This window comes from Bubalus bubalis, chromosome 8, assembly GCF_019923935.1.
Source record: "Bubalus bubalis isolate 160015118507 breed Murrah chromosome 8, NDDB_SH_1, whole genome shotgun sequence".
NCBI classification, from domain to species: domain Eukaryota; kingdom Metazoa; phylum Chordata; class Mammalia; order Artiodactyla; family Bovidae; genus Bubalus; species Bubalus bubalis.
The window spans coordinates 10,083,410-10,100,370 of NC_059164.1; the positions used below are offsets into that span (position 1 = coordinate 10,083,410).

Consider the following 16,961-nt stretch of genomic DNA (forward strand, 5'->3'; position numbering starts at 1 on the left):
AAGGCATTTCATATTGATAGAATGACCAAGTCAACAGAAAGACACAATAATCAACTATAAATGGATATATAATTAATAACAGAGCTTCAAAATATATGAAGAAAAATGGACGGAGCTAAAAAGAGAAATAAATATCCAGCCATAGTTAGAGACTTTGATATTAATTCCCCAGTACTTGATAGACCAACTAGATGAAAAATCAAGAGCATAGGAGATTTGAACATTACCAACCACCTTGACCTATTTGACATTTATAGAATGTTTTTACCTACACCTTCAGAATACATATTCTTTTCAAGTTCACATAGAGTATTCACCAAGATAAACCATATGCTGGGTCATAAAATAAGTCTCAAATTTCAAAGGATTGAAATTTTACAAAGTTATTTTCTTACATAGTAGAGTTAAATTAGAAATTTACAATAATACTATATCTTGAAGACTGCTAAATGAACTGTGGGTCAAAGAAGAAAACACAGGGGAAGTTAGAAACTACATCAAAATGAATGATAATGAATATACAACATACTAAAATTTGTGGAATGTAGCTAAATCAGTGCTGAGAGTGAATAAACCTTAAATGATTATGTTTTAATAAAGAAAGATATTACATCAATGATGTAAGTTTTTATTTTAAATGGCTATAAAAAAGAATAATAAGAGAAAGGAAATAAAAATGATAAGAGCAGAAATCAATACAATAGAACACAATGTGTGAAATTACCCAAAATTGCTTTTTTGAAAAGATTAATACAATGTATAAACTCCTAGCAAGGATGATTAAGAAAAAAAGAGAAGCACAAATGATAAATATCAGGAACAAAACAGAGAATGATACTACAGATCCTACAGACATTAAAATGATAATAGAAGAAAATAAGAGAATATTATGCCTTTAGGTTAAGAAATAGCATTCAGCAAATACACACTCAGTGAATGAGCTCACAGTTCCTATGTCACACCAGACACAGAAATTGAGATAAATTTTATGTTTGAACTGAAAAGCTAAAACTCAGTAGTTTCTAGAAGAAAGCATGGGAGGATATCTTTGAGACCATGGACTGACAAAGATGTCTTATGAGGAGACAAAAACACTAAACATAAAAGGAAAATTTGTAAATTGGGAATTTATAAAAATTTTAAGACTTCTATTTATCTAAAGGATCCATTAGTAAAATAAAATGATAAGCCACCAACCACTAGAAAATATAATATCCATATTTGAGAAAGGACTTACATACAGAATACATAAAGAAGAGTCCTGCTGCCCCTGCTAAGTCGCTTCAGTTGTGTCCGACTCTGTGCGACCCCATAGACGGCAGCCCACCAGGCTCCCCCATCCCTGGGATTCTCCAGGCAAGAACACTGGAGTGGGTTGCCATTTCCTTCTCCAATGCATGAAAGTGAAAAGTGAAAGTGAAGTCGCTCAGTCGTGTCCAACTCATAGCGACCTCCTGGACTGCAGCCTACCAGGCTCCTTCATCCATGGGACTCTCCAGGCAAAAGTACTGGAGCGGGTTGCCATTGCCTTCTCCAAAAGAAGAGTCCTACAAATCAACAGTTAAAAACAAACAAAAATTTTTAAATGGATGGAATCTTTGAACAGATACTTCAGAAAAGAAATGTACAAGAATAAAAGCTCAAACATCACTAGCTGTCAGAAAATTTCAGATTAAAATCATAATGACATTTTGTTTCATACCAAATGGTGAGACTCGCCAATTGGTGACACTGGAAGTGTAAAATTTCATACAGTGTTATTGGCAAAACAGTACCACCTATATGGTAACTTCTTATGTATTTAACCATGCCATCATTTAGCAATTCTACTCTTAGATACTTGCTCAAATGAAAAAAAAATTATGTCCATAAAAAGTTGTGTATGAGAATATTCATGAGATTTGGGATTTACTGGACGTGAATATAAGGGAATCGTCTGAGGTTGTTGGTAGTGGTGGTTTGTCACTAAGTCGTGTCCAACTCTTGTGACCCCATGGACTGTAGCCTGCCAGACTCCTCTGTCCATAGGATTTTCTAGGCAAGAATACAGAGTGGGTTGCCATTCTCTCCTCTGGTGAGGTGATACAAATAATCTCAATTACATTTACCAAAACTCACCGAATTGTACGCTTTAGATATGTGAGCTTCATTCTATATGAATTTTACCTCATTTTTTTTAAAGCCGACAACATTGTTAAGATGTCAGATCTATCCAGTTTATCAATACAACCCCAGTGAAAGTTCCAGGAAGTTATTCCATGGATACTGACAAGCTGATACTAAAGTTTATGTGGAGAAGCAAAAGACCCAAAATAGCCAACACAATACTGAAGAAGGGAAGATAGGAGAACAGATGTGTCCTGACTTCAAAATTTACCTTAAAGCACAATTATAGGAAGCAAATGGCAACCCACTCCAGCATTCTTGCCTGGAGAATTCCATGGACAAAGGAGCCTGGTGGACTGCAGTCCATAGGGCTGCAAAGAGTCAGACATGACTGAGCGACTATCACTCACTCACTCACAGTTATCAAGACAGTGTAGTACTGGCAACAAAACAGATCAGTGTAATGGAATACACAGCCCAGAAGTAGACCCAGAAGCACACACATGTGTGTGCCAAGTCACTTCAGATTCTTTGCAACCTTATGGACTGCAGCCCACCGGCTCCTCAGTCCGTGTGATTTCCCAGGCAAGAATACTGGAGTGGGTTGCCATGCCCTCCTCCAGGAGATCTTGCTGAGCCAGGGATCGAATCTGTATCTCCTGCATTGCAGGTGGATACTTTACCATTGAGCCACCAGGGAAGCCCAGACCACGTGTCTACAGAGTTAAGTGATCTTTCACAAAGGAATAAAAGCAACACAATAGAAAAAAGACAGTCCTTCCAACTAATGATACTAGAACAACTGGACGTCGATATGCAAAAACATGAATCTAGACAGAGACTTCATACCCTTTACAAAAATTAACTCAGAACGGATCATTGACCTAATGGTAAAATGCAAACTAAAAAAATCCTAGAAAATAACAGGAGAAAACTTGGATGACCTTGGATAAGGCGATGACTTTTTACATTGAAAGCACAATCTATTAAAAAGTGATATGTTGGACTTCATTAAAGCTAAAAACTTGTGTTCTGTGAAATATAATGTTAAGAGAATAAGAAAATCAATCATAGAGTGGGAGAAAATACTTGGAAAAGATAGTTCTGATAAAGGACGGTTATCCTAAATATACAAAGAACTCTTAAAACTCTGTAAGAAAGCAACCTGATTATAAAACACGCCAAGACCTTAGCAGACACCTCACCAATGAAGAGATATAGATGCAAATAAGCATATGGAAAGATGCTGCACATCATACAATATCATGGATGAGCTGTGTGTATGCTCAGTTGATCAGTCACGTCCAACTCTTTGTGACCCCACAGACTGTAGCCCGCCAAGCTCCTTTGTCCACAGCACTCTCCAGGCAAGAAAACTAAAGTGGGTTGCCATGCCCTCCTCCAGGGGACCTTCTTGACCCAGGGGTTGAACCCATGTCTCCTGCATTGCAGGTGGATCCTTTACCACTGAGTCACCAGGAAAGCCCATGGAGCAACAGAAACTCTAATTTATTGCTGGTGAGGATGCACAGTGTTACAGCAACTTTGGAAGACAGTCTGGTGCTTTCTTACAGAATTAACCTACTCTGACCATACAATCCAGTATCCAGACTGGATAGATATTTACCCCAAAGAGTTGAAAGCTTATGCCCCCCCCCCAAAAAAAAAACAAAAACCTGCACACAGATGTTTCTAGCAGCTTTATGAATAATGGCCAAAACTTGAAGCAATCAAGGTGTTTTTCAGTAGGTGAATGGATAAATAAATTATGATATATCCATTCAGCATGAAAAATAGGGGCTGGGGGCTATCAAACCAAGAAATGACACAAAGGAAACTTAAATGCATCAGATCAGATCAGATCAGTCACTCAGTCGTGTCTGACTTTTTTCGACCCCACGAATCGCAGCACGCCAGGCCTCCCTGTCCATGACCAACTCCCGGAGTTTACTGAGACTCACGTCCATCGAGTCAGTGATGCCATCCAGACATCTCATCCTCTGTCGTCCCCTTCTCCTCCCGCCCCCAATCCCTCCCAGCATCAGAGTCTTTTCCAATGAGTCAACTCTTCGCATGAGGTGGCCAAAGTACTGGGGTTTCAGCTTTAGCATCATTCCTTCCAAAGAAATCCCAGGGATGATCTCCTTCAGAATGGACTGGTTGGATCTCCTTGCAGTCCAAGGGACTCTCAAGAGTCTTCTCCAACACCACAGTTCAAAAGCATCAATTCTTTGGCGCTCAGCCTTCTTCACATCCAACTCTCACATCCATACATGACCACAGGAAAAACCATAGCCTTGACTGGATGGACCTTTGTTGGCAAAGTAATGTCTCTGCTTTTGAATATGCTGTCTAGGTTGGTCATAACTTTTCTTCCAAGAAGTAAGCGTCTTTTAATTTCATGGCTGCAGTCACCATCTGTAGTGACTTTGGAGCCCAGAAAAATAAAGTCTGACACTGTTTCCACTATTTCCCCATCTATTTCCCATGAAGTGGTGGGACCAGATGCCATGATCTTTGTTTTCTGAATGTTGAGCTTTAAACCAACTTTTTCACTCTCCACTTTCACTTTCATCAAGAGGTTTTTGAGTTCCTCTTCACTTTCTGCCATAAGGGTGGTGTCATCTGCATATCTGAGGTTATTGATATTTCTCCTGGCATTCTTGATTCCAGTTTGTGTTTCTTCCAGTCCAGCGTTTCTCATGATGTACTCTGCATATAAGTTAAATAAACAGGGTGACAATATACAGCCTTGACGAACTCTTTTTCCTATTTGGAACCAGTCTGTTGTTCCATGTCCAGTTCTAACTGTTGCTTCCTGACCTGCATACAAATTTCTCAAGAGGCAGATCAGGTGGTCTGGTATTCCCATCTCTTTCAGAATTTTCCACAGTTTATTGTGATCCACACAGTCAAAGGCTTTGGCATAGTTAATAAAGCAGAAATAGATGTTTTTCTGGAACTCTCTTGCTTTTTTTTATGATCCAGCAGATGTTGGCAATTTGATCTCTGGTTCCTCTGCCTTTTCTAAAACCAGCTTGAACATCAGGAAGTTCACGGTTCACATATTGCTGAAGCCTGGCTTGGAGAATTTTGAGCATTACTTTACTAGCGTGTGAGATGAGTGCAATTGTGCAGTAGTTTGAGCATTCTTTGGAACTGCCTTTCTTTGGGATTGGAATGAAAACTGACCTTTTCCAGTCCTGTGGCCACTGCTGAGTTTTCCAAATTTGCTGGCATATTGAGTGCAGCACTTGTCCTAGTGTGATTAGATTGACTAGTTTTCTGTGAGTATGGTTTCAGTGTGTTTGCCCTCTGATGCCCTCTTGCAACACCTACTGTCTTTTAAATGCATATTACTAAGCAAAAGAAATCAGTCTGAAATGGATACAAATGGTATGATTCCAACTATATGATATTCAAGAAAAGGGAAAAATTATGGAGACAGTAAAATGATTAGTGATTGCCAGGGGTTGGAGAAGGGAGATGAACTGGTGGAGCACAGAGGATTTGTAGGGTAGTGAAAATACTCTGTGGCTTCCCAGGTGTCTCAGTGGTAGAGAATCTGCCTGCCAATGAAGGAGCCACCGGAAATGTGGGTTCAGTCCCTGGTCTGGGAAGATTCCCCTGGAGAATGAAATGGCAACCTGTTCCAGTGTTCTTGCTGGGATAATCCCATGGACAAAGGAGCAGGAAAATACTCTGGATGTTACTATCAATATAATGATGGACATGTCATTTTGCATGTGTCCAAATTGATGTAACAGATAACACCAGAGAGAACCCTAATGTAAACCATAGACGTTGGGTGATTATAACGTGTCAGTGTGGGTTGATCCATTGTAACAGACATGCTGCTGTGGTGGGGAATACTGATAATGGGGGAGCAGTGAGGGGAGAGGAATACGAGAGATCTCCGTACCTTTCCCTCAATTTTGCTTTGAACTTAAAACTGCTCTATTAAAAGTCTTAAAAAAAAAAAAAAAGCCAAGAAATCAACCAACCCCATGCTTACCTTCTCCGGGGGATCTTCCCAACCCAGGGATCAAACCCAGGTCTCCCTCATTGCAGGCAGATTCTTTACCAGCTGAGCCACCTGGGAAGCCCAAGAATACTGGAGTGGGTAGCCTATCCCTTCTCCAGGGGATCTTGCCAAACCAGGAATTAAACTAGAGTCTCCTGCATTGCAGGCAGATTCTTTACCAGCTGAGCTACCAGGGAAGCCCTTAAAACTGCTCTAAATTCTTTTAAAAGAAAGTAAAAAAAACTAACCAGTCTCATGCTTATCACTTTCCCCTCTAAAATAAAGCAATTGCACAAAATAATGTTAGAAAAATGTTGAAAGTATCCTTAAATAGTGGTCCTGAAGCCTTGGCATATTCTCTGTTCATCACTCCTATTTGCTTGTGCTGTGAAAGTTGGCTGCTGCTGCTGCTAAGTCGCTTCAGTCGTGTCCGACTCTGTGCGACCCCGTAGATGGCAGCCCACCAGGCTTCCCCGTCCCTGGGATTCTCCAGGCAAGAACACTGGAGTGGGTTGCCATTTCCTTCTCCAATGCATGAAAGTGAAAAGTGAAAGTGAAGTCGCTCAGTTGTGTCTGACTCTTCGTGACCCCATGGACTACAGCCTACCAGGCTGCTCTGTCCATGGGATTTTCCAGGCAAGAGTGCTGGAGTGGGGTGCCATTGCCTTCTCCACTGTGAAAGTTAGACTGGTTCCTAATTCATGTAAAGAGTTAAAAAGAAAAAGCTAAACTAATAATTGGTACATTATGTAACTTCTTAGTTATTATTGTAAGTATTATATACTTAAGTATATATTGTAAGTATTATATACTTCTTATTGTGTAACTTCTTAGAGGCTTTTAAGGACAACTTGACAGGGCCTATCAAACCTTGAATAGACTATCTTTGACCCAGAAATCCCTTTTGTAGAAACCTGCCCCTACTAATAATTGTACTAAGTGGATAAATATAAGTGGGCTATGATTTCACTATAGCATGGTTTGGAATAGAAGCAAAATGGAGACACTTTACATGTCTATGGGTAGGGGAATGGTTAAATAATTAAGGCACATCTACATTAATAAATATTGTGCAGCTGTTGAAAGTATAAAATTACATGTCTATGAGATAGTTGTGTGTGAAAGAAGCAGGCTACAGAACAATATGATCCCAGTTCTGTAAAAATAACTCCCTCCCTTCTCTCTTGGTTTCTCTCCTTCCTTTTTTTTTTTTTTGTAAATGCATAGAAAACACCCTGATGGATACACATCAAACTATTATCAGTGGTTACCACCTGGAGAGAGGTGGGTGGAGAGACGGCAAGTGAGAACTTTCATCTTTTTAAAGTGAGAAAATGCAGAAAGGAAAACAGTCAAGGAAGACAAAATGATATTAGGTTAGCCATTAAACAAAGTCAAGGGCTATCGAAAATGTTCTAAGCCATACCCTTTGAGCTGTTTTGCAGATACTGAAACCCCCACCAGGTGGAAGAAGTTACTACCACATGTAAAATAGTGGGAGGCAGGGAGCTCAGCTAAGCCCTCTGTGATGACCTAGGGGGTGGGATGGGGGTTGACGGGTGGAAGGGAGACTCCAGAAGGAGGGGATGTTTGTATGCTGCTGCTGCTGCTAAGTCGCTTCAGTCGTGTCCAACTCTTAGAGACCCCATCGACTGCAGCCCACCAGGCTGCTCCGTCCATGGGACTCTCCAGGCAAGAACACTGGAGTGGGTTGCCATTTTCCTTCTCCAGTGCATGAAAGTGGAACGTGAAAGTGAAGTCGCTCAGTCGTGTCCGACTCTTCATGACCCCATGGACTGCAGCCCACCAGGCTCCTCCATCCATGGGATTTTCCAGGCAACAGTACTGGAATGGGGTGCCATTGCCTTCTCCAGATTCTAATTCTCTCTGTTGTACAACAGAAAGTAACACAACATTGTAAAGCAGTTATAGTCCAATTAAAAAAATAAACTTTCTATAAGCCTTTTGGTGTATGTGTTTAGTGTCTCAGTTGTGCCAACTCTTTGTGACTCTTTGGACTGTAGCCTGCCTAGTTTCCTCTGTCCATGGGGTTTTTCAGGCAAGAATACTGGAGTGGGTTACCATTTCTTCCTCCAGGGAATCTTCCTGACCCAGAAATCGAACCTGTGTCTCCTGGGTCTCCTGCATTGCAAGCAGATTTTTTGCCCATTAAGCCATCAGGGAAGCCCATACTGTTTAATTTTTTTCTCAATGAATGTATTGTTGTTTTGTAATTAAAAATGTTTTTTCCGTTTTCTTGAGATGAAATTGGCACATACCATTGTACTAGTTAGATGGTTGGATGGCATCACTGACTCAATGGACATGAGTTTGAGCAAACTCTGGGAGATGGGGAAGCCACTGAACTGAACTGTACAACATAATGATTTGATATATGTTTGTACTGCAAAATGACCACAAAAGTAAGTTTAGTTAACATCTACCACCTCCTATAGTTGCAAATTGTTTTCCTTGTGATGAGAACTTTTACAATTACTCTTTTAGCAACATTCAAGTATACAATAGCATATTACTAACTATAGTCACCATGCTCTACCTTACATCCCAAGGACTTACTTATTTCATAACTACAAGGTGTTTGTACCTTTTGACACCCCCCCCCCACCCATTTCTACTGTGTGCGTCATGACAAACTGTGGAAAATCCTTAAGAGATGAGATACCAGCCTGTCCTCCCGAGAAACCTGCACGCAGGTCAGGAGGCAACAGTTAGAACTGGACATGGAACAACAGACTGGTTCCAAACTGGGAAAGGAGTACGTCAAGGATGTATATTGTCATCCTGCTGATTTAACTTATATGCAGAGTACATAATGCGAAATGCTGGGCTGGATAAAGCACAAGCTGGAATCAAAATTGCTGGGAGAAATGTCAATAACCTCAGACACGCAGATGATACCACCCTTATGGCAGAAAGTGAAGAAGAACTAAAGAGACTCTTGATGAAAGTGAAAGAGGAGAGTGAAAAGCTGACTTAAAACTCAACATTCAGAAAACTAAGATCATGGCATCTGGTCCCATCACTTCATGGCAGATAGATGGGGAAACAATAGGAACAGTGGCAGACTTTATTTTCTTGGGCTCCAAAAGCAGTGCAGATGGTGACTGCAGCCATGAAATTAAAAGACACTTGTTCTTTGGAAGAAAAACTATGACCAACCTAGACAGCATATTAAAAACAGCAGAGACATTACTTTGCCAACAAAGGTCCATCTAGTCAAAGCTATGGTTTTTCCGGTAGTCCTGTATAGATGTGAGAGTTGGACCATAAAGCAAGCTGAGCACCAAAGAATTGATGCTTTTGAACTGTGGTGTTGGAGAAGACTCTTAAGAGTCCCATGGACTTCAAGGAGATTAAACCAGTCCATCCTAAAGGAAATCAGTCCTAAATATTCATTGGAAGGACTGATGTTGAAGCTGAAGCTCTAATACTTTGGCCACCTGATGAAAAGAACTGACTCATTAGAAAAGACCCTGATGCTGGGAAAGATTGAAGGCAGGAGGAGAAGGGGACAACAGAGGATGAGATGGTTGGATGGCATCACTGACCAATGGACATGAGTTTGAGTAAGCTCTGGGAGTTGCTGGACAGGGAAGCCTGGTGTGCTGCAGTGCATGGGGTTGCAAAGAGTTGGACATGACTGAGCGACTGAACTGACTGACCCATTTCTATCTCCCCACCCTACCCCTACCTCACCTCTGATTGTTTCAAGAAAGAAAGGAAGAGGAGAAAAGAAAGGCAAAAGGAAAGGAAGAAAAGGAAAAAAGGAGAGGAGGAAATGAAGAAGGAAGAGAAGGACAGAGGGAGAAAACAGGTGTCTGCACTGCAGAGGCAGAAACCACCTAATCAACGTTCAGAATTGGTTGGGACTTTCTTGGAAGTTGGTAAATAACCCACCTGCCAATGCAGGAGATGCAAGAGACAGGAGTTTGATCCCTGGTTGGAAAGATCCCCTAGAAGAGGGCATGGCAACCCACTCCAGTATTCTTGCCTGGAAAATCCCATGGACAGAAGAGCCTGCCGTGCTATAGCCCATGGGGCAGCAGAAAGTCAGACACGACTGAGAACGCACACATAGACATATTTGGAAGAATGATTCCTTCTAGTGCACTCTCTGAGTTCAGGTAGGGCCAGATTTGACACCTGAGACGATTATGACTATTTTTTACTTTTAAAGACGGAGCAGAAGATTCCTCAACTTCACTTGATTGAGAATGGACTGATGTTGAAGCTGAAACTCCAATGCTTTGGCCACCTGATGCGAAGAGCTGACTCATTTGAAAAGACCCTGATGCTGGGAAAGATTGAGGGCAGGAGGAAAAGGGGACAACAGAGGATGAGATGGCTGGATGGCATCACTGACTCAATGGACATGAGTTTGGGTGAACTCCGCGAGTTGGTGATGGACAAGGAGGCCTGGTGTGCTGCAGTTCATGGGGTCGCAAAGAGTCAGACACGACTGAGCGACTGAACTGAACGTGCTTCCCAGGTGGCTCAGTAGGAAAGAACCTGCCTGCCAATGCGGGAGACTCTAGAGACTCTGGTTCAATCCCTGAGTCACGAAGATCCCCTGGAGGAGGAAATGGCAACCCACTCATTCCAGTATTCTTGCCTGGAGAATCCCATGGACAGAGGAGCCTCGTGGGCTTCAGTCCGCAGGATTGCAAAGAGTTGGACGTGACTGAAGCAACTGAGCATGCACTCATATCCCTAATGTAGAAACTGAACAGCTGATCATCGTATACTAACACACAAGTTTTTAGCTTTCAATCACCCACCTTGAAGTTAAGAGATGAGCAGTGGCTTGGATGAGGAATGCCCTTCTACACTCCTATTTCTATGTTTCTGTTTTTAGAGCCCATTACTGTGAAGTTTAAGAACATGAAGAACAAGAGGTCTGCTACATCCACGGCCTGGGAATCGTATAGAACTCGAAGCTCAGCTCTGTCTCCTACCAGCTGTGTGCTTCTGGGCAATGTAATTAACCTTCCTGAGCCTCAGTTTCTTTCTTTGGAAATGGTTGTAATCATCCTACCTTGCAGGCCTGTTGTACGGATTGTTTTAAGAATAGATGAAACCTGAAGAATTGATTAAAAACCTTGTTCCTAGCAGGTGCTCCATCATGATCGTATTTAATCTGACCTCCTAAAATAACCCAGAAAGCTAGTGGAGCCCAGTGGAGATAAGAACACCTATTGCTTTACTTCAAGGTCAGGCCTCTTTACGTTACAAAAGGCTTTTGTGAGAGAGTCTTTTAACACAATAACTTTGGGTCTATTAAGACTTTAGCTGACTTTGCAATGCTGCTGCCTCCTCCCTTGTTGAGATCTACTTTGTAGCTCAGGAGGGACTTGTAGGCACATATTCCAGGATGTGAAGGGTTATTCCCCACGTGAAGATTGTGGGCAGTTTATTCCTTCATCCTCAACTGGAAAGGCTCACGCTAGAGGAAATGGGATTACATTTCACCAGGAAGGAATTAGATTAGACAGGAAGAAGAACTTCCTGACTGATGATTTCCTTCCCTGCAGTCTTTAAAAATAGACTAGTTCCCCATTTGTCAGGGTTTGAGATGCAGGAAGTTAGAATAGACAGCTTCGCGAGATCTTTTTCAATGTGAGCATAACCGCTGTCACGGGGCTGTATTGCTAAGAGAATGTACAAATACGAATTGAAGACAACTTAGAGGGATGTTCCCCCCCCAAAAAAATAGGAAATGCTTACTCAAAAGGCTTCCCTTTGTCTCTCAAAAGGCTTAGAAAACGATACAAAATTGCTTTAGCAAGCTAAATTAATAATTTAGGGAAAATCACAGAGATCTAGGAAACTATTTTATGATAAATATTTACATTTATATATAGCACGTTAAAATTTTTCACTATAGGTATTATTATTTCTGTATTATTAGATACTTGAATCAAACCTAAAAGGGCTGGAACTGGGTCTGAGATACAACTCGTTGGACTGGGTGGGCTTGGGTTAATTCGACGTCAACATGTGGGCAAATAAGAATGAACGTAAAGTAATACTGACATCTAGTGGATACCTTGTGTTACTGCCACTATTTGAGGTAGAGCTTAAACTCCAAGAGCTAACTTTATTATTATTTTTTTTTCAGTTGAATGCTATTTTTTATTTGTCATAAAAATATAAACTGGACAGTTTTTTGGATCTTTTAAAAATCTAGATTAATGTTTTTGCATGAGTAAGTGAGTCATTTATATCTTTAAATTTATATCAACATAAAGAATTCAGACTGTCCTTTTAGAAAATCAAATGCCTCTTAAAGCTTTAAAATCAAGAGGTTTCTTATCTCACTTTGGCTAATAATATAGAAAAAGAAATATAAAAATATGGAACGCTTCACAAATTTGCGTGTAATCCTTGCACAGGGGCCGTGCTAATCTTCTCTGTATCGTTCCAATTTTAGTATACATGCTGCCTAAGCGAGCACAGAGCTAACTTTCAGTTCAGTCAGTTCAGTTGAGTCGCTCAGTCGTGTCCGACTCTTTGCGACCCCATGAATCACAGCATGCCAGGCCTCCCTGTCCATCACCAACTCCCGGAGTTCACTGAGACTCACGTCCATCGAGTCAGTGATGCCATCCAGCCATCTCATCCTCTGTCGTCCCCTTCTCCTCCTGCCCCCAATCCCTCCCAGCATCAGAGTCTTTTCCAATGAGTCAACTCTTCCCATGAGGTGGCAAGAGTACTGGAGTTTCAGCTTTAGCATCATTCCTTCCAAAGAAATCCCAGGGCTGATCTCCTTCAGAATGGACTGGTTGGATCTCCTTGCAGTCCAAGGGACTCTCAAGAGCCTTCTCCAACACCACATTTCAAAAGCATCAATTCTTCGGCACTCAGCCTTCTTCAGAGTCCAACTCTCACATCCATACATGACCACTGGAAAAGCCTTGACTAGACAGACCTTTGTTGTCAAAGTAATGTGTCTGCTTTTGAATATGCTATTTAGTATTCTACAAATCAGAGAGGACAAACCTAAAAGGCCTTTCTCCTTATTTTAAGAGTATATATATATATATTATATGTATATGTTTTCAAACATTTGTTACTACTTAAAATTATTTTATGTTTTCTAATTTAATTTTATTGTGGTAATGGAATATGATCTGTGTGATCATTTGGAATTTATTGAGACTCAAAAGCTAACTAAACTGTGCTAGCTTTTTGTCTTTTTTTATGTGCATTTCTAAAGAACATATACTCTCTATTTTTGTTCATTTGTTTTGCTTTGCTTTTTGCAGGATTCTGTATATACCTGCGAAGTCTAAATCATGACTTGTTTGTTCGAGTTACTCAATTTATCATATTCTGGTACAGATTAGATAAAATCTTCCTCCTTGCCAATACCATATTATATTTTAATGAGTTTTTTGCTTTTTGTATATACTTTAAATGCACATAAGTTCATGGCTGTTGAATCTTCTTAGTTAAATGTTCTTTTTAATTGTATATTTCTATTTTTATCCACATTTTTGTCTTTTGCCTTAAATTCTATTTTATCTAACATTAATATTGCTACAATCGCTTAGGAAAAAATTTGCTTGTATTTTTTTAAATCTCTTTTAATATCTTTAACCTTTTAGTGTCCTTTCGTTTGAAGTATGTCTCTCATAAACCATATATGGCTAACTTAAAAAAAAACTGAGGATCTTTGTATTTTAATAGTGAGTTCATTCTCTTTACATATATTGTGATGATTGATCTATTTAATCTTACTTCCACTACATAATTTACAGTTATTTATTGTTTTATAGTTTCTTTTTCCTGAAGATCTATTGGATTGATTTTTTTTTTTAGTTTTTTGAATGTTGAGTTTTAAAAAAAATTTACTTATTTATTTTAATTGGAGGCTAATTACTTTACAATACTGTAGTGGTTTTGGCAATGAATATTGCCAAACATCAACATGAATCAGCCATGGGTGTACATGTGTTCCCCATCCTGAACCCCCCTCCCTATTCCCTCCCATCCCATCCCCTGGGGTCATCCCAGTGCACCAGCCCTGAGCACCCTGTCTCATGCATCAAACCTGGACTGGCGATCCACTTCACATATGGTAATATACATGTTTCAAAGCTGCCCTCTCAAATCATCACACCCTCGCCTTCTCCCACAGAGTCCAAAAGTCTGTTCTTTACATCTGTGTCTTTTTTGCTGTCTCGCATATAGGGTCATGGGAAATAGATGGGGAAACAGTGGAAACAGTGTCAGACTTTATTTTTTGGGGCTCCCAAATCACTGCAGATGGTGACTGCAGCCATGAAATTAAAAGACGCTTACTCCTTGGAAGGAAAGTTATGACCAACCTAGATAGCATATTCAAAAGCTATTACTTTGACATTACTTTGCCAACAAAGGTCCGTTTAGTCAAGGCTATGGTTTTTCCAGTGGTCATGTATGGATGTGAGAGTTGGACTGTGAAGAAAGCTGAGCACCAAAGAATTGATGCTTTTGAACTGTGGAGAAGACTCTTGAGAGTCCCTTGGACTGCAAGGAGATCCAACCAGTCCGTCCTAAAGAAGATTAGTCCTGGGTGTTTATTGGAAGGACTGATTCTAAAGCTGAAACTCCAATACTTTGGCCACCTCATGTGAAGAGTTGACTCATTGGAAAAGACTCTGATGCTGGGAGGGATTGGGGGCAGGAGGAGAAGGGGACGACGGAGGATGAGATGGCTGGATGGCATCACCGACTCGATGGACATGAGTTTGAGTGAACTCCGGGAGTTGGTGATGGACAGGGAGACCTGGTGTGCTGTGGTTCATGGGGTCGCAAAGAGTCGGACACCACTGAGCGACTCAACTGAACTGAACTGAAATAGGGTCGTCATTACCATCTTTCTAAATTCCACATATATGTGTTATAGTATACTGTATTGCTGTTTTTCTTTCTTCCTTACTTCACTCTGTATAATAGGCTCCAGTTTCATCCACCTCATTAGAACTGATTCAAATGCATTCTTTTTAGTGGCTGAGTAATATTCCATTGTATATATGTACCACAGCTTTCTTATCCATTTGTCTGCTAATGGACATCTAGGTTGCTTCCATGTCCTGGCTATTATAAACAGTGCTGCGATGAACATTGGGGTACACGTGTCTCTTTCAATTCTAGTTTCCTTGGTGTGTATGGGTCATATGGCAGTTCTATTTCCAGTTTTATAAGGAATCTCCACACTGTTCTCCATAGTGGCTGTACTAGTTTTCATTCCCACCAACAGTGTAAGAGGGTTCCCTTTTCTCCACACCCTCTCCAGCATTTATTGTTTGTAGACTTTTTGCTAGCAGGCATTCTGACTGGCGTGAGATGGTACCTCACTGTGGCTTTGATTTGCATTTCTCTGATAATGAGTGATGTTGAGCATCTTTTCAAGTGTTTGTTAGCCATCTGTTTGTCTTCTTTGGAGAAATGTCTGTTTAGTTCTTTGGCCCATTTTTTGATTGGGTCGTTTATTTTTCTGGAATTGAGCTGCAGGAGCTGCTTGTATATTTTTGAGATTAATTCTTTGTCAGTTGCTTCATTTGCTGCTATTTTCTCCCATTCTGAAGGCTGTCTTTTCACTTTGCTTATAGTTTCCTTCGTTGTGCAAAAGCTTTTAAGTTTAATTAGGTCCCATTTGTTTATTTTTGCTTTTATTTCCATTACTCTGGGAGGTGGGTCATAGAGGATCCTGCTGTGATTTATGGGACTGACATATTTTTTAAATTCTTCTCTCTACAGTTTTAGGATACATTGTATTCCTGTTTTTCTTTTACAAATTGTCTTTTAGCTATTTTTTATTAGGGAAAATCATTCAAATATACAAATAAATAGATAATGATCTGTATGCTCACCTCCCAGTTTTAGGAAGTTTTAACAACCCTAACATTCAGCTGGAACTGCTTTGGATTTATTAAATAAGAAAGAAAATTATAGATTCAGGTGAGGCCCCAGTGTACCCCTCAACCTCATTTTACTCTCTCTCCCTCTTGACAGTAAACCTCTACCATGAATATTGGTATTTCATTTGATATTTATTAATTTGATAGTTATTAACTCCACATATGTTTTAAAATTTTATTCTATATTTTCTGGCTAAACAATATAGTTCAATAGATTTAAATGTTTTTTCTGGTTAGAATGTTTATATAAATAATATTACTTTCTTATCAACATTATGCTTTTGACATTCATTCACACTGATTCATATATATCTGGTTCATCCTTTTAATTTCTGTATTCCATTAACATCTCTGTCTATCTGTCTATTTTTTTCCCTTTTCCAACCCATTCTCCTATTGATGGATAGTAAATTTTTTCCTCAGTTTCCCTTATTTCAAGCAACATTAGAATAGTGTTCTTTTATATTCCTCCATGTGCATATAAGAATGTCTTCAAAGCAACTTTGAATTTTTGTTTTCATATCCAGTATTCTTGCCTGGAGAATCCTATGGACAGAGGAACCTTGTGGGCTACAGTCCATGGGGTTGCAAGAGTCGGACATGACTGAGTGACTTTCACTTTCACATTCCCTAATAAATTCTTGACAAATGATGTCATTCCTTGCACATTTTAAAGATAATATTTAATCAGAAATCAACACAACATTGTAAAGCAATTATCCTCCAGTTAAACATTAAAATAAAAATTTAAAAGTATAACATTTTTTTCATTTCAAATTTGAATAGTGACAAATTATGTGATTTCTGGTTCATTGTAAATATTATTTTAAAATGCAGCTAATTGTTCAGTTGAAGGAAAGAAGGGAATTCCAGACAGAAGTTGCTGCCACATGTTGATATTTCTT

The 16,961-nt window shown here is 39.9% G+C and overlaps 1 long non-coding RNA gene and 1 other non-coding gene across 2 annotated transcripts in view; one reads left to right on the top strand and one right to left on the bottom strand.

Annotated features, from left to right (window-relative positions):
- Nucleotides 1-11,257, top strand: part of LOC123334639 — a 29,455-nt gene extending 18,198 nt beyond the window's left edge. Inside the window, exon 2 of the long non-coding RNA XR_006552623.1 lies at nt 11,007-11,257. This is a non-coding gene — a long non-coding RNA (uncharacterized LOC123334639). The remainder of the gene's footprint in view (nt 1-11,006) is intronic.
- A 1,241-nt stretch (nt 11,258-12,498) lies between these two features.
- On the bottom strand, nt 12,499-12,605 carry LOC112586728. The gene has a single exon (XR_003111214.1). It is a non-coding gene; the product is annotated as a U6 spliceosomal RNA (small nuclear RNA).
- Between the last annotated feature and the right edge of the window lie 4,356 nt (nt 12,606-16,961).